Source organism: Orcinus orca, chromosome 6, assembly GCF_937001465.1.
Source record: "Orcinus orca chromosome 6, mOrcOrc1.1, whole genome shotgun sequence".
Lineage (NCBI taxonomy): Eukaryota > Metazoa > Chordata > Mammalia > Artiodactyla > Delphinidae > Orcinus > Orcinus orca.
In genome coordinates, this window is record NC_064564.1 from 26,174,229 (window position 1) to 26,193,512 (window position 19,284).

Sequence of the window (19,284 nt, forward strand, 5' to 3'; positions counted from 1 at the left end):
GTGCAGGTTAAAATACATTGAGCAAAATGCATTTCTCCAGGAATCTCTGCCAAAGAGCATAGAAAACATGCATTACATACTGCAAGGCAGGGCACGTTCATCAATGGAAAGTGGGTTTTGAGCAAGACAATGCAAGTAAAGCTTCTTTCTGAAAAAGGCTGTCTGGGAGGCTCCACAAGCAAGATAAAGATGTGCTGGGGACTTCCCTTTTGGCGCAGTGGTTGAGAGTCCGCCTGCCGATGCAGGGGACACGGGTTTGTGCCCCGGTCTGGAAAGATCCCACATGCCACAGAGCGTCTGGGCCCGTGAGCCATGGCCGCTGAGCCTGCGCGTCCGGAGTCTGTGCTCCGCAACGGGAGAGGCCACAACAGTGAGAGGCCCGCGTACCACACACACAAAAAGATGTGCTGGGTCTTTCACGGTGTTCAAACACAAAGAGCACAAATTGTGTACATACAGCTTGTGGGCGGGAAAATGCAGCTGTGTGTTCCAATAACCCATGAGGTCCATACAAAGTCTGCATAAAGTGCAGGGTGGCTGGTAGGATGATAATGGTAGTGACAGAGAAAAACACTAGAAAATAAGGCTGAAACAAGATGATTTTTTCACACAAAAAGTAGGAAGTTTATTTTTCTTAACAGCATTTCTCAAGGAGAAGAGCATGCTGTATACTGTTACAATCCATAAATGTTTTACGTCAAATCATAGCTTAGGTTACTACACCAAAATAAAATAAGTCTAATAAAACGTAAATACAGGAAAGACTGTAGACCCTTTTTGTGTGTATACATGTTCAAAGAAGTCACCTGTGGCTTGGGTTCTCCACACAGCTACCCATGTTGCACTCTGTCAAAGACAGGAGCAGTCACATTCCTGGGCATTTCCCTGCACCAGAACCCACTACACCCACCCCCATTAGCAACAGAACATGGGGTCAGTGCACAGGACACACAACTGGGAAATAAGCAAACAGCCATGTCAACTTAGACCAGAACTCATGGAGGCACTTGGAACAACAGCTACCACCAGCTAGAACACCTCTCATCCCCTCACCAGAAAACCAACTCCCAGACCAACCTTAGGAAAGCAACGGCAATAGATCCCCTTCTCCCTTCTACTAGATACATGTTTTGCGACTTGGAATTTCAATTGTTTTTCCAAAAAAAATCAAGTTCTATTCATGATTTAAGGTCTTAACTAGTTCTATAGAAGTATATCTGAGGCGGCATACAATTCACTGCCCCGAACTTAAAAATAGTTTAAAAAATCAACTCATTGGTGAATTAATATTATACACATTTTTTGTGTAACAGGTTTTCTGTTTTTGCCCTTAAGATCTGAGGAAGGGAAGAGAGAGGAAAGGAAGAGGTAGAAGGTCGGTTGAAAAAAAATGTTAAGAAAAAGAGTCCAGACTTCATCTCTCACCAATGATGTGTCACACAGCAGACTAGATTCAGCCAAAAAGCCAGATTGATCCTAGGAGAGTATTTCCTCCACTCAAGAAAATGTTTCCTTCCTGTGCCAGCCTGGGAGTCTGTTTCTCCCACTGTGCACACCCAACCCTAGCACCCCACCCAGGGACAGAGGGTTGAACTATGAGTAAAGGATGATTAGTATGGGTTTAGTTCAATTAGTCATGCAGAGCTATGGACACCTTTCCTATCCAATAATCTTGACCATAAACTGTCTTTTAGAAAGAACAGTGGGTATGGGAGGAACTGGAACTCAGTTATGGGCTCTGCCAGGGTCGGCAGACAGTGGGGCAAGAGGGAGTGGGCAGAAACATTCAAGTGTGGGAGAGATCACTGCTCCTAATCAATATCCTCACTGTACACTGTGGATGACAGCCAGCCAGGAGACAAAGGCTGACATTGTATCTTGAGCTCAGGGAAATGGGAGAAGAGTGGTATCCTGGACAAAAATGGGGGTATCTTCCGCAGAAACTTGACAGGGTAATGGGAAAGGCTAGAAAGATATTGTCTTGTGAAGCACCTGCCTCCAAGAAAAGAATTGTGATACAGAACTGAAGAACCTAAACGCAAGACGAGAAACTATAAATCTCCTAGGAGAAAACGTAGGGAAAATCTCCTAGATATTAGTGTTGTCAAAGATTTTTTGGATATGCCACTTAAAGCCCAACCAACAAAAGCAAAAATAAATAAGTGGGACTACATCAAATTAAAAAGCTTCTACACAGCAAAACGACCAACAAAATAAAAAGACAACTTACAGAACAGGAGGAAATATTTGCAAACCATCCATCTGATAAGGAGTTAATATCCAAGATATACAGGGAACTCATACAACTCAATAGCAAACAAACAAGTAAATAGCCAAACAATCTGATTTTTAAATGGACAAAGGAGTTGAATAGATATTTTTTCCAAAGAAGATATACAAATGGCCAAAAAAGTACATGACAATGTGCTTAATATCACTAATAATCAGGAAAATGCAAATCAAAATCACTAGATAATCACCTCATAGCTGTCAGAATGGCTGTTATTAAAAAGACGAGGGCTTCCCTGGTGGCGCAGTGGTTGAGAGTTCGCCTGCCGATGCAGGGGACACGAGTTCGTGCCCCGGTCCAGGAAGATGCCACATGCTGCAGAGTGGCTAGGCCCGTGAGCCATGGCCGCTGAGCCTGCGCGTCCAGAGCCTGTGCTCTGCAACGGGAGAGGCCACAACAGTGAGAGGCCCGCGTACTGCCAAAAAAAAAAAAAAAAAAAAAAGGATAGTGTGTGTGTGTGTGTGTGTGTGTGTGTGTGTGTGTGTTAAGGTGTTCTATGGAGGAAAGTGTTGGGCCCATAGACTCTAAGAACAATCATATTTTATGGTTGGCTTTTGTTGTACTTTACATCATAATTTCCTTCTGTTACCGAACCACACTTGGGTCTGCTTGCCTGCACCCAGTAAAACCAATCTACTAACACCAGGGTGTGGTGAAGGAAAGCGCAGCGTTTATTTCAGAGCTCCAAGGAAGGAGTCCAGGAAGCTATTGCTTGAAAGGCCTGAACTCCCCGAAGGCTTTCAGGGAAACGTTTTTAAAGACAGGGTGAAGGAGGGGGAGCTATGGGTATGCGATCAGCTTGTGGACATTCTTCTGATTGGTTGGAGGCGAGGTAATTGGGAGTCAACATCACCAACCTTCTAACATCATCAACCTTCTGGTTCCAACCAGTCTGGGGTCTATGTGCTTGTGGGCAGCATACAGTTAACTTCTTCCATCTGGTGGGGGTTTCAGTATCTGCACAACAGCTCAAAGGACATGGCTCAGAATATTATCTATAGCCCTTGAACAAAGGTCCTTGAGTTCTTTAAATGGCTAAACTATTATTATTTTGTTTTGCTTGACTGTTTTCCTTTCCTTCAGCATTTTCTAACTTCTCTGATTAAATTAAATTAAATTCCAACTCCTTGGAACTCAGGGAAGGCCTAGGAGGCTAAAGATTTTCTATAGACAAGAGGCAGGCAGAGGACTTGGAGTGGATAGGTCTGTTTCAGGAAGGCCCCACAGGGTCCTGCTCAGTTACATTTCCACTAATGCCAAAAATTAATTAATGTTACTGATAACTACTTCAGTCAGGCATTACTTGCATGGTGGAGAATTCGGGAAGGGGCTTGCACCCACGATTGATGTGGTGCAGGGAGGAGGAAACAGCCTTCCAACACCACCCTCCACAGCCAGTGGGGTGGGGGGTAGGACCCGTGGGGTGGAGAGCACCAACACAAAGCAGTGATTCTAAGCTAGGTGTGGGCTTCGTGCCCACAGTTAGCATCAAGACTGGGGAGGTGACTGATGTGCAGACTGTGGAGTTAACTGCTGTAGGAACAAATGAATCACTTCTTCCCCATGTCTATCCCAAACAGGAAGGAGAAAGGAACCGGCAAGGATGGATGCAGGTTGCAAGAACCCAGCCAGCAGACTATGAGTTTCCTACATGTGAGAAGAAGCAGTTAAGGTGGTGGTTAAATGGGCCCAGGGTTCAAACATCTGGCTTTGCTGCTTACCAGCTAAGTGATATCAGCCAAGTTATCCTCTCTGTGCCTCAGTAAAAAGACAAAAATAAAGGTGTACTATCTTTTCAGATACTTATGACCAGTAAGTGAGTTAACACACAGTAAATCACTCAGAGCAGTCCTGTTGCACTATTAAGTGTTTAGTATTATTGTTTACAATTATCTCTCTGATTGCAATTATTTATTCATAAATCAGTCTCAACTTATTACATTGTGATCTCCTCAAATGAAGGAACAATTTCTTATTTTTCTTTGTGTCTCCAGATTCCAATTATTGCCAGCACTTGGAAAGTGATCAATGTAAACTGACCAAGTGCCAATTGTATTATTGTAATATTGTGATATATATTGTGTGCATATGTATGGAATATGTACATATTACAGATATAGATTACTGACTGTAACATTTCAATAACAGATGAACACCAATAACAGATGAACACCAATAGGTTAATCTCAGGTCTGCCTTGTTTCTTCCTTCTAAATGATGGACTCTGAGTTAGCCAGTGCAGTGTAAATACACCCTCCTCCTTCAACGTCTGCCATCACTCCCATGGGTGTTCTCACTTTCTGAGACAAGACCAGCTGAAATGACCCCCAAGGTCCCCATCAGTGATCAGCGCTGTGGGTCTTTCCTAGATATTTTCTGTTCTAGCTTGTCTAAGATTGATATCTCTTGAGCTCTGTATTTAATGCCTCCTTTAGGAAAACAACAACAAAACCAGGAAGAAGCAAAGACAATTAACTGGTCAATCATCTCCCTGGTTGAGATGATGCTAGACCCTCAGGCATAGAGTGCACATTTACTAATACCTGAATATCTGCAGATGTGCAGCTCTTTGTTTCCCCACATGAATAAGAACGAGATTTAGAGCTTGTCACTACAGTGTGGCTGTCCTCATCGCTCATTCTTTAAAGTCAAACTTATTGATTTTTCTTTGCCCACCGCCTGCTAAAAAATTCCTTAGGAGGCCACAAATCCATTACTGTACTGTCTTGGAAATCAACCCTATTGGATCACACAGCAACTCTCAGAGTGTAAAAATGTAAAATTCTTGCAATGCACCTTTTCCATTACTATATTTTTTATATATATATTTTATATTTATATTATTTTATTTATATATTTATATATAATATATTTAAATATATTTAAATAATATATTTAAATATATATTAAATATATAATATATTTATATTTTTACATTTTTATATTTTTATATTTTAAAATGATTTTTGAAAGAACTTTGCATGTTTGCATTTTGCTCCTGATACAGCCTACAGAACTAAGGAATCAGAATCTCTAAGGAAGGAACCAGATACAAAGAGAAAGACCAATGAATGGATGGATAGATGATAGATAGATAGATAGATATAAATAATGTGCTCATCACATGAGTCTCAAAGTCTGGGAGGGACAAGAAATAATTTCTGGGCTGAAAAGACTCTCAGAGTCCATTACACCAAATATAAAATTTATCTCCATATGAATACAAACATTGAAACGTGCTTTTTTCTGCAAGTCTTTATGGACAACTTAAAAATCTTGTTATTCTATTCATAAAACTAATGGCTATTGTAAAAATAACAATAATTTGATTTTCTCTTTTAAATGTTTATTGGAGTAATATAATTTGATTTTCTGATTAACAAATTAGTGTAGGTATTTAAGAAATTAACTTCCTCTAAACAATCAACTTTGATTACAAAAGTACTTAAATTTTCTTAAAATATTAAAATTGCATGAAAGTAATGTAACCTAGTGATGGAAGACCAGTTTATTTCTCATTAAACTTCCTACCAGACAGAACTAGAAAAACTGAACAAAGGGATTTTTTAAATACCACTTTAGCATCAGTTCCAAGGATGGAAGGAATAGCAAGGATTTGGAGCTACTGGAACTCACTCTGTAGTAGGGGTGTATGTTGCTACAACCCCTTGGGGAAACTATGACAATACTTATACCCTACCATTCAGAAATTCTTCCAGGTACATATCCTCTAGAAATGAGTACACATATACCAAAAACATGTATAAGAAAACTCACGTTAGCATTATTTTAAATATTCATAAGTTAGAAATAACTAAACATCCATCAACAGTGGAATGGATAAGTAAAATTGTATATTGTCATAGAACTGACAAAGCAATGGCAATGAGCAAAACTTGATGAATCTTATAAATGTAATATGGTGGAAAACAAAAATGAAAGAAAAACTATATATGACATTATTCGATTTATATGATCTTGGGACTTTTCTGGTGGTCCAGTGGTTAACACTCCGCGCTCCCAATGCAGGGGGCCCAGGTTCGAACCCTGGTAAGGGAACTAGATCCCTCACGCCACATCTAATAGTCCAAGTGCTGCAACTAAAAGAGCCCACATGCTGCAACTAAAAGATCTTGCATGCCATGCTTAAAGGGGCCGCACGTGGCAATGAAGATCTTGCGTGTGGCAACTAAGACCCAGTGCAGCCAAATAAATATTTAACAAAACAAAATGTAGTCCATCCATGCAATGGAATTTTTTTTTTTAAGCGGGCAAATCTAATATATGGTGTTAAAAATCAAAACGGTTGCTGTGTTTTGGAAGACATGTGAGGGTGTGTCAGGAAAGGGGCACCACAGCTGTTGGAGCTCTGCTAATGTTCACGTCTTGACTTCAGTGGGGCTTACGCAGTTGCATTCATTTTGTGATAATTCATAGGTCTGCATGCTTGTAATTAGTGTACTTTTCTGTATGTATGTTAGACTTCAATTTAAATTTATTAAAAAGAATACCACATAGGCAAATTTAACATACCTGATTCCCTCAATTATGCATATTTGTAATGCATAGTAAATGCATATTACTATACTATATACTATACTATACTATGTCATACTATTCTATACTATACTATACTATACTATACTATATACTTGTAGTGTAGGTGCCTGACAACAAGCTTTTTATTATTATAATGTAAGTGCCTGACATGAAGCTTTTGATTTCCCAGGCATCTACTTCAAAGACATCCATCCCTAATACACACACTGCCAGCTACACAACTAGGTGAAGAGCCAGGCGGTGCCACCCCACCCATGAAGTTCCCCTTGTAGAAAGCCCTGGGTGACCTAGATAACCGACCACTTGAGAGACCCTGCCTTTCCCTTCCCACACTTTAATTCCTGCTCATATGTTTTAATTTTGCCAATAAAGAGTGAACCTGCTAAACCCTAGGCACCTCACCCTTGACCCCAGTAAAAGCAGAACCCCAGGTCCACACTCTCTCCCTCCCTCTCTACTTGCAACCTTGCTGTGTGGCCCTCAGATGTGCCATATACCCTCTAGGACCTGTGAGTAATAAATCTTGTGGGTTTTGTTTTTCAAAGTTCCCTGATGGTTGTTGCTGAGGTGCATAATAAGAATTACAAGGACCAGTGCAGCCACAATGTTGGCTGTGGTTAGGGAAATGTCTGTGGATCTCAGCAAAATGTAGTACAGACCCAGATGAGTGCCCCAGGCATTCCTAGACAAGAACAGCACTATTGATAAGCTGACACCAACACAAAACCATATTATACTATACTTACTATTATATGCTATTCTATATTATATAATGTACTGTACTATATACTACACTATAATGCCTATACTATTTATAGACCTAATAGGCAAACATTTTCTGAGCATGTAAACTAAATTTGTAAATTTAAAAACTCAAATATAGAAATACATTAACCAAATTCCTTAATTTACAGACTTTACTGGTTTCTTGAGGTATATCACTTCTTTGGGCTACAAGCAGGAAACTTGTATTTTTAATGGTTTCAATAATCACTTTCAAATATGCTTTGTCAAATTGCCCTTCTTTACTGGGCAGGTGGTCCATCATCAATATATTGGGATCTTCAAGTTTTCTATCGTTTTAGAGTTTCAGAGTTGTCTTACTGCATGATTTAAGATTCAGTATTATTCATTTCTAAGGCACCACGCCAACCTCCTATGCTGTTCCACTCTCTTCTCCCCCAGCCTTAACTGCTGTCCTGGTACAGGTCTTGGGGATGGGGGTTCTGATTTACTCTCAGGGTGACCTCCCTTGCTCCCCTTTCTCCTCCAGTTTAGGCACCACAAGAGAACCCGTAAGGAGGCAGCGCTGCCTCATGTGACTGCTCATCTGCTGGTGACATGGAGGTGGCCTAGCCCCACTCTGGTACCAGCTGGTTCCACGTAACATTGAAGCATCTGTTGCAGAGCAGTCCAACACCCACAGTGCTGGCCCCTCCACTGCCAGGACACCCTGGGTGAGGCAGACATGGCCCTCTTTAGCTTGGTCAGATGCACACACAAACTAATCTCTTTTCCAAGTTGGAAATCCCATTTGCGTGTCCAGTTGGGCAGAGTTAAACTTCTGAGGGTCTCTCCTGAACTCTGTGATGGTTCCATAGAACTGATGGGAGAGGGAGATGCTACCTGCATCTCCTCCTCTGGCACATACCCCACCCCTATCTTTCAGGACCTCTAACACAGGCTGCTCCAGCAGCCCCCAACCTTCAGCAATCTCCAGGCAACAAGCTGGCAGCAGCCTGTGTTTATGTACCTCTTCCAAGCTCCAGGGACATGTGTCAAATCTTTCCCAAGAACCCCATCTCCACACACTCCTGTCACTATGAGGTTTAGGGACAGCAGGACGATGCTTTCAGTTATTCAAGCTCTCATAATGTGACTTCTCTCTATGGCATTTCCATTCACTTGGAGCAATGCCAAAATTTCCCCAAAATTTCCCAAACAACGCAATCGACACCACTTTTTCACTGGATTTACCTGGATTCCTGATGTTTTGACCCATTTTACTAGATCCTGCTATATCGTTAAGAGGGGAAATTGTAGTTTTGATGCCTATGCTACAGAGAAGATGTGACTTAAGCACACACCTCAGATTTTCTACCTAGAACAGGTGTAAGCCTTAGAGACATGGTGGAAGAGGACAATACTTCACTAAGGAAAGAAGAGCTGAAGAAATAAAGACCTCGACTCATTATTGGTCTTGGAATCTTCACAAGGAAAGTACTGAAAGTCCTCAGTAAACTGGCCAAGTGTTTATAAATATAAATATAACACAGCTAAGTGTTAAAATTTGAACATTATCAATTTTCCAGAAACATGGATGCCTTCTAAGTCCCTAGTTGCATTTTGTTAACTTTGAGCATTTTTTCATGCCTAACAATTCTTCCTTACAGAATATTTACATCAAAATCAATCATTTCTTAGAAAGAAATTGTGGCAAGACAGAAAAAAATAATCATTTTTAATTTGCTTTTATTTTAATTGTAGGGTGCCATCTGCTGATCATTACTCTTCTTCCTACTATGTTTTTTTATTGCTCAAGTTAATTACACTGAATTTGTAATCAATAAAAACAATTTGGTTATGTACAGTGGGCTCCATTTGACCAAACCGATTTGCCATTACACCTTTGGAAGTAAAGTCATGAGAATAGTACTTCTTTAATATGAAAAAGAACACTCATCTCAATTTGGCAAGAAGGCAATGAGAAGGGCTTGTTCAGATACAGGTGTGACCGGCAACTATGTTAACTAGGTAAGCAGGTAAGTAACTATGATGTAAGTAACTGTGTATGTATAGACCAAGAGCCTTAAAAATATGTATTCATTTTAACCCCAGAATTTAAATTCTATGAATATATCCTTGGAAATACCAGAGATGTGGGGACACATTCATGTGCATGGCTACTTACACTGGCTGCTTATATTAGTCTTTCCTATACTTGCAGACAGTGGTATAGACATATATAAAATATGCAACCATTATAATTTTAAATTAAAATTTAAAGAATGATGTGGGAAAATGTCTATGATACAATGGTAAGTAAAATAAATCTAGAAACTAAACAGTATATTCAGTATAATCCCAATTAGGTGCAAAACTTAATTTATAAGAAACAATTTAAAAGAAGCTATGGATGTAGTATACCCTATATAAGGTATATAAGGTATATAGTATAGTAGTATACTATAGTAGTATATGGATGTAGTATACCCTATATAAGGTATATAATATAAGGTATATAATTACCTTTTAATTATAATTTCTTGTTTTGAAATTTTTATTTCAATAAATATATAAATGTCTTTCACTTTTGTAATCCGATAACTTGCATATTTAATGTAAGCACACATTCTTAATTGAAAAATATTACAATGGCTGTGGAAAAATTAAGTTGCATACTTTGCTGCCACCTAGTGGACATAGGAGAAATTGCACTTATTAGAGTCTAATCGGTTTCTTTAAAAAAATATATATTTAAGAACAAAACCAAGAAATGGGAGGAAGGAGAACAGAGGGAAAGAGAAAAAGAACCGGGGTTTCCCTGGTGCTGCAGTTGTTGAGAGTTCGCCTGCCGATGTAGGGCACGCGGGTTCGTGTCCCGGTCCGGGAAGATCCCACATGCCGCGGAGCGGCTGGGCCCGTGAGCCGTGGCCGCTGAGCCTGCGCGCCCGGAGCCTGTGCTCCGCAACGGGAGAGGCCACAACAGTGAGAGGCCCGTGTACCGGAAAAAAAAAAACAACAAAAACAAAAAAACGGAGAGAACTAAAGACCATGTGGGCAACAACTGAATACAAATGCACAAAGTCTGAAAACATGTTATATTCTTAAGCGAAATTTCATCCCTAGTGTTTACATACAAACTCTGTTCAAATAACTAATCTCACTTTGGCTTCTTTAACGCTGAATACCTTCTACTTTTCCGTCCATGACCACCAGCTCCCCGCCACCCAGTGTCTGTACCAGCGAGCTCCCCACTGGCTGCCCAGTCTTCCCTGACCTAAACAAGTATTAGCTGAGCTAAGATGCCCTCTAGCCCTGTCCTGAAGTATCCCAGTGGTCCCTTTCCTGGGGTGCCTGACCTCCTCTCATCTCCTCCAAATACATTCTCCTCCCTGCTGCCTGCATGAGTTTCCTTTTGTACATCCTCTGAGACCCTTAAACAGATCACATCTGCATTCTAACATGAATCTTTCCAAGTTACTCCATTGCTGAAAAATCTTTACATGCTTCTTGTCATGGAAAATAAAGGTGAAATTCCTTTTAGGTCTGTTAGTGTTTGCTTTATATATTTAGGTGCTCTTATGTTGGGTGCATCACTATTTGTAATTGTGATATCTTCTTGATGGATTGACATTTATCATTATATAATGACCTTCTTTGTTTACTTTTACCACTTTTAGTTTAAAGTCTATTTTGCCTAATATAAGTATAGCTACCCCTGGTCTTTTTTGTTTGCTGGTTAGATTACCATTTGCTTGAAATATCTTTTTCCTTCCCTTTACTCTCAATGGATGTGCGTTTTTAAAGTTAAAATGAGTCTCTTGTCCAGCAGATTGTTGAATCTTGTTTTTTTTGTTTTTTGTTTTTCCATTCAAATTCCATGTTCCTTACAATGGCAGAGGGGTCACATCATGACCGAGCCTTTGCCTCCTGTTCAGCTTGGTCTTCCTTCACTCCCTACTCCCCACCTCATACTCTCAGTTTTCTGGAATAACCATGGGCTATTTCCTTTACCTGGAATACTTTTCCCACTTTATGAACCTGAAAAACTACTATATATATCTGCCTTCTCTGTGAAAACTGAATGTCTAGAGAAATGTAGATTTTTTTATATGATGGAATCCTAAGACATGATCTTTCTAATTACTAGTACTTAGGCAAATTTTATGTGCATATTTGTATCTAGATAGAGATCTCTAACTACATGTAAAATATATATAATTCTGGAGATAAGACAATGGACATCATGAGAAATTAAGTAACAAGTTCAGAGTTGGAAGCTATACTGCTGAGGGTGTAAATATTTAGATATTTTGGAAAGCTGCTTTCTAATTCGTGCTAGAGATGATATTAAAATCTCCGGCAAAGAAGTGTTGTTCTGTTAGTTTGTTTTACATCTGCAGTTTATGCAAGAGTAACAAATGAAAGCCAAGCACAGAAGTTTGAGTTAGTTGTGCCTAATAGGGGGAAAATTCAGGACAAGTGTTCAGTGTAGAAGGAGAAGGAACAGGGGCTGTAGGAGCTGTGAGGCCAGGGCAAGGTGAATTTCAGGAACAAGAGGGGGTGATCCCTGACAAAGCCAGGGGCCAGGAGGAAAGGGCTGAGAAGGAAGCCCTTTCAGGCAGCTGGTGGAAACAGGGGTGACTGAGAGAGGACACCTGGCAGAAAGGTAGGGTCAGGAGCCAACTTCAGGGATGGGGGAGTGGGCGCTGAGAGAACCCAGACAGCTCATGTAGGTCCTCTTCCACGAAGCACCTGCAGGAACACTTAGCTCCCTTCCAGACTGATGCATCTGAAAGGGCAGGTGACCAGCAAAGGGGCTCTGATCTCTTACTTCCTTGCATCAGAACCCTGGGCCTCCAGTCTCACTTGTCGGGGAGAGGTTTTGCACAGGCCAAGGTCAGAGTCAGCAGAGACAGCTGCAAAGTCCCCAGCCCTAGCTGGGTGGACCTCACCCTTGGCCCACAATAGGCATAGCCAGATCTCAAATCTTTGAGATTTGAAAAAAGAAAAGCCCTTTCACACAGAGCACACAGACAGAAATAATGTCCCTGTTAACAATGCCTCACAGCCACCACAAAGGAAAAAAGTAAAAAAAAAAAAAAAAAAAAAAAAAAACAACTCTTGCTACTACTCTACCCCAAAATCCTCTTTGTTGCATAGTAAGACCCAGTCTCCCTGTCCACAGAGATAAGGAAAGGAAGTCTGTCTTGCGTGGAGAGTAGAGTGGGGCCCGGGGAAACATGGGTCAGGATCATAACTCAAAATTAGTCTTTTCCTCCATTTTCATTTTGTTTAATCCAACCAACGTGTATTCGCCAATCCTCAGTCAAGGATAAGACCTGGGAAGTCACAGAGGCCCTCCACTCAGAAGGGCACTCTTGGCATAATGCTCTGCTGTCGCCACCTTGAAATTCTAAACAATTTTATCTTTGAACTTCGATTTTGCAGGTTAAGTCCACGGGACAATGGAGCATGCGAGTGAGCAGAGATCTGTGAATCGTGCATATCCTCCGTTCCCTGCCGACGGTATTCATGGTTTGCAATACCCTGTGGGCACAGAGTTCTGGTGGAGTTCAGAGAGGCTCAAAGTGAGTATCAGGTAAGTGTGGTATGTCTTTACTGAGTAACAGAGGAAGGCTGACAGCGCTGAGAGGACACATGCGATGTTCCAACCAGAACTTGCTTCATCAGATGCAGAAGGCACTGGCCTTCTAAGAAATGTGAACAGCCGCAGCACCCTATCCTGTCCTATCCTTTCTTACCCTCTATTAGCCAACCAGTTACTCTGCAAATGACGACATAGAAAGAAAGAGAAAGACAGAGCAACCCATAGTTCCTTCTTTAGTGCTTCTTTACTCATCAGTAAACAAAGGTAGAGTGCTGGTAGAATGTGCCTATCATGGAGTGAATTCGTTTTGTGCAGCATTTCTACTGTAAGAAAGAAATATACGTATACAAACTACAAAATGCAAGTTGTATGATTCCAGTGATTCTATATACAAGTTAATGTTCTAATATTTACAATTAATGCTGGCATTACCAATTTTATATAAAGGTGAATTGTAAAATTCATACAAATATTTTAAAATTTTAATGTTTCTTTACTTAGCATGACATTAAATAGCAAATTTTTAAAAATCATAATAAGTTAAGGGATAAATTATGGAAGAAAATAAAAACACATTATATGTTAGTACCTTTAACAGCACTTTTATCCTTGCATTTTGACAAAGGACTCACATTTTCATTTTGATCTGGAAAGGTGTGTATCCAGTCTTGTCTATAATCAGCTGCCTACCAAAGCCACAAAGAGCCACACTAGGTTCTTTTAAGGATGAGAATATGCAACATCACAGACAAATTCTCTCCCTTGCTATTTAAACGTTGCCCACGAATCTTTATCTGGTCTTTGGCTGTGAAAGTAGCTGGAGCATGGATGATCTTCAAAAACTCCTTTAGATTAAAGGCTGTATAAAAACAGTCTTGCACACGGCATGACCCATACCTACTTTATTTAGAGCTCCACAGCTTCCACTTAGCCTCCAAAAGATGAGTACATCTTGAATGTGAGAGGTATCTCCAGGCCCTTACTAGCTGCAAAGATGTCAGAACCCATTTGAGTAACCTAATGACAAAGTACCCAAGAGAGAAGTCGCTGCTGACCATTTCTATTTGTAATCCTTTTTCCCTTTCCACTAAAAATACCACCACATACCAAATCAGCTACATTATACATTCCTTTTAAACATCAATTGTATTTATTTTTAAATAGGTAATACATAAACATGGCTCAAAATTAGCAATATTAGAGGGAATTTTCTCTGATCACAGTAAAATAAGCTAAAAGTAAATGTTTAACTAATAAATTCCTTTACATTTGGAAATTAAGTAATACAGTAGTTCTGTTTTGAATTTCAAAAAAAAAGCGGAGCTGGATGCAAGAACATTGTATAGTTTATTTGGGAAGGGTTCTCAGGAAGGAGAAGTAAGAGAATGGAAAAATTCAGACAGGAAAGTTGGAAAAGTCAATAAATGTAAAGTTGTCTGGTTTATCCAATAATGACTTGATTTCTCAGAGACCTGTGACAAGCACAGTAAAAGCCTCCTAGAACTTTCCACTGAATGAGGGAAGGCTGGGGCATCTGTACACCACCTCAATTGACCATGGAGGTGTTAAATTCCCTGTATTTGGGAGCTGAATTTGTAAACAAGTCAAGCAATATTCCAAAGAATTGGGGACATCTGGAGCAGAAATTAGAAAGCATACTGGGCTCACACTTGAGGTGAGTGGCTGTCAGCACAACAGCATTCACTGCAGCTGGGGCTGAAATCGGAGTGAATTGGGAGATGAAATGTGAGTACCAGGAGCAACATATAAAAAGAAAATAATCACAATGGAAAGTAGAAAGATGTTGAATGAACAATGATAAAATATGACATGACTAATCTTTGGGGACACAGCTAAAGCTGAAATCACATGCATATATTAAAAAAGAGAAAAAAACTGGAAATCAAGGAGCTTAATATCCATCTCATAAAGTTATAAAGAGGAAATCAGATTGACCCAACAGATAATAGACAAGAAGAATTAGAAAGGTACAAACACAAAAAATAATAATATAGAAAATAGAGCTTCCCTGGTGGTGCAGTAGTTAAGAACCTGCCTGCCAATGCAGGGGACATGGGTTCAATCCCTGGCCTGGGAATATCCCACATGCCACAGAGGAACTAAGCCCGTGAGCCACAACTACTGAACCTGTGCTCTATAGCCCTCGAGCCACAACTACTGAGACCATATCCCACAACTACTGAAGCCCGTACACTTAGAGCCCGTGCTACCCAAGAAGAGAAGCCACGACACTGAGAAGCCCACGCACTGCAATGAAGAGTAGCCGCCACTCACCACAACTAGAGAAAGCCTGCACACAGCAACGAAGACCCAACACAGCCAAAAATAAAAACAAATAAATAAATTAATTTTTAAAAATAATAAAAATATAGAAAGTAACTACATGCATATACACAATAGAATTAACAAAACCAAAAATAAAAGGGAGGCAACATTGATCGAGAGAAAGGAAATAATGCACTAATTACCAATATCAAAAATAGAAAATGGGATACTGCTACAGACCCTACATACTTTAAAAGGATAATAAGTGGATCTTATGGTAAACTTTATACTGATGAATTTGAAAAGGTAGATACACCTGATTAATTCCTAAAAAACTTAAATAGCTCAAATAAACACAAGAAGTAAAAACTCTGAATGGTCTTATGTCTAAGAGAGAAATTGAATCAATAATTAAAAACTTTTCCACAACAAAAACAAAATTTCAGGCCTAGATGGCCTTACCAATGAATTGAACTAAAAATTCAAGGAAGAAGTTATGCCATATTCATACAACATCTTCTAGACAATAAAAAACAACAGACTACATCTGTATTTTTTTTTTAACATCTTTATTGGGGTATAATTGCTTTACAATGGTGTGTTAGTTTCTGCTTTATAACAAAGTGAATCAGTTATACATATACATATGTTCCCATATGTCTTCCCTCTTGCTTCTCCCTCCCTCCCACCCTCCCTATCCCACCCCTCCAGGCTGTCACAAAGCACCGAGCCAATATCCCTGTGCCATGCGGCTGCTTCCCACTAGCTATCTACCTTACTACGTTTGTTAGTGTGTATATGTCCATGACTCTCTCTCGCCCTGTCACAGCTCACCCTTCCCCCTCCCCATATCCTCAAGTCCGTTCTCCAGTAGGTCTGCGTCTTTATTCCTGTCTTACCTCTAGGTTCTTCATGATATTTTTTTTTTCTTAAATTCCATATATATGTGTTAGCATACGGTATTTGTCTTTTTCTTTCTGACTTACTTCACTCTGTATGACAGACTCTAGGTCTATCCACCTCATTACAAATAGCTCAATTTCGTTTCTTTTTAAGGCTGAGTAATATTCCATTGTATATATGTGCCACATCTTCTTTATCCATTCATCCGATGATGGGCACTTAGGTTGTTTCCATCTCCAGGCTATTGTAAATAGAGCTGCAATGAACATTTTGGTACATGACTCTTGTTGAATTTTGGTTTTCTCAGGGTATATGCCCAGTAGTGGGATTGCTGGGTCATATGGTAATTCTACTTTTAGTATTTTAAGGAACCTCCATACTGTTCTCCATAGTGGCTGAACCAATTCACATTCCCACCAGCAGTGCAAGAGTGTTCCTTTTCTCCACACCCTCTCCAGCATTTATTGTTTCTAGATTTTTTGATAATGGCCATTCTGACTGGTGTGAGATGATATCTCATTGTAGTTTTGATTTGCATTTCTCTAATGATTAATGATGTTGAGCATTCTTTCATGTGTTTGTTGGCAGTCTGTATATCTTCTTTGGAGAAATGTCTGTTTAGGTCTTCTGCCCATTTTTGGATTGGGTTGTTTGTTTTTTTGTTATTGAGCTGCATGAGCTGCTTGTAAATTTTGGAGATTAATTCTTTGTCAGTTGCTTCATTTGCAAATATTTTCTCCCATTCTGAGGGTTGTCTTTTGGTCTTGTTTATGGTTTCCTTTGCTGTGCAAAAGCTTTGAAGTTTCATTAGGTCCCATTTGTTTATATTTGTTTTTATTTCCATTACTCTAGGAGGTGGGTCAGAAAGGATCTTGCTGTGATTTATGTCATAGAGTGTTCTTCCTATGTTTTCCTCTAAGAGTTTGATAGTTTCTGGCCTTACATTTAGGTCTTTAATCCATTTTGAGCTTATTTTTGTGTATGGTGTTAGGGAGTGATCTAATCTCATACTTTTACATGTACCTGTCCAGTTTTCCCAGCACCATTTATTGAAGAGGCTGTCCATTCTCCACTGTACATTCCTGCCACCTTTATCAAAGATAAGGTGTCCATATGTGTGTGGGTATATCTCTGGGCTTTCTATCCTGTTCCATTGATCTATCTTTCTGTTTTTGTGCCAGTACCATACTGTCTTGATTACTGTAGCTTTGTAGTATAGTCTGAAGTCAGGGAGCCTGATTTCTCCAGCTCCTTTTTTCGTTCTCATGATTGCTTTGGCTATTCGGGGCCTTTTGTGTTTCCATACAAATTGCAAAATTTCTTGTTCTAGTTCTGTGAAAAATGCCAGTGGTAGTTTGATAGGGATTGCATTGAATCTATAGATTGCTTTGGGTAGTACAGTCATTATCACAATGTTGATTCTTCCAATCCAAGAACATGGTATATCTCTCCATCTATTTGTATCATCTTTAATTTCTTTCATTAGTGTCTTATAATTTTCTGCATACAGGTCTTTTGTCTCCTTAGGTAGGTTTATTCCTAGATATTTTATTCTTTTTGTTGCAGTGGTAAATGGGAGTGTTTTCTTGATTTCACTTTCAGATTTTTCATCATTAGTATATAGGAATGCCAGAGATTTCTGTGCATTAATTTTGTATCCTGCTACTTTACCAAATTCATTGATTAGCTCTAGTAGTTTTCTGGTAGCATCCTTAGGATTCTCTGTGTATAGTATCATGTCATCTGCAAACACTGACAGATTTACTTCTTCTTTTCTGATTTGGATTCCTTTTATTTCCTTTTCTTCTCTGATTGCTGTGGCTAAAACTTCCAAAACTATGTTGAATAAGAGTGGTGAGAGTGGGCAACCTTGTCTTGTTCCTGATCTTACTGGAAATGCTTTCAGTTTTTCACCATTGAGGATGATGTTTGCTGTGGGCTTGTCATATATGGCCTTTATTATGTTGAGGAAATTTCCCTCTATGCTTACTTTCTGCAGGGTTTTTATCATAAATGGGTGTTGAATTTTGTCAAAAGCTTTCTCTGCATCTATTGAGATGATCATATGGTTTTTCTCCTTCAATTTGTTAATATGGTTTATCACATTGATAGATTTGCGTATACTGAAGATCCTTGCATTCTTGGAATAAACCCCACTTGATCATGGTGTATGATCCTTTTAATGTGCTGTTGGATTCTGTTTGCTAGTATTTTGTTGAGGATTTTTGCATCTATGTTCATCAGTGATATTGGCCTGTAGTTTTCTTTCTTTGTGATATCCTTGTCTGGTTTTGGTATCAGTGTGATGGTGGCCTCGTAGAAGGAATTTGGGAGTGTTCCTCCCTCTGCTATATTTTGGAAGAGTTTGAGAAGGATAGGTGTTAGCTCTTCTCTAAATGTTTGATAGAATTCGCCTGTGAAGCCATCTGGTCCTGGGCTTTTGTTTGTTGGAAGATTTTAATCGCAGTTTCAATTTCAGTGCTTGTGATTGGTCTGTTCATATTTTCTATTTCTTCCTGATTCAGTCTTGGCAGGTTGTGCATTTCTAAGAATTTGTTCATTTCTTCCAGATTGTCCATTTTATTGGCATAGAGTTGCTTGTAGTAATCTCTCATGATCTTTTGTATTTCTGCAGTGTCATTTGTTACTTCTCCCTTTTCATTTCTAATTCTATTGATTTGAGTCTTCTCCCTTTTTTTCTTGATGAGTCTGGCTAGTGGTTTATCTATTTTGTTTATCTTCTCAAAGAACCAGCTTTTAGTTTTATTGATCTTTGCTATCGTTTCCTTCATTTCTTTTTCATTTATTTCTGATCTGATTTTTATGATTTCTTTCCTTCTGCTAGCTTTGGTGTTTTTTTGTTCTTCTTTCTCTAATTGCTTGAGGTGCAAGGTTAGGTTGTTTATTCGAG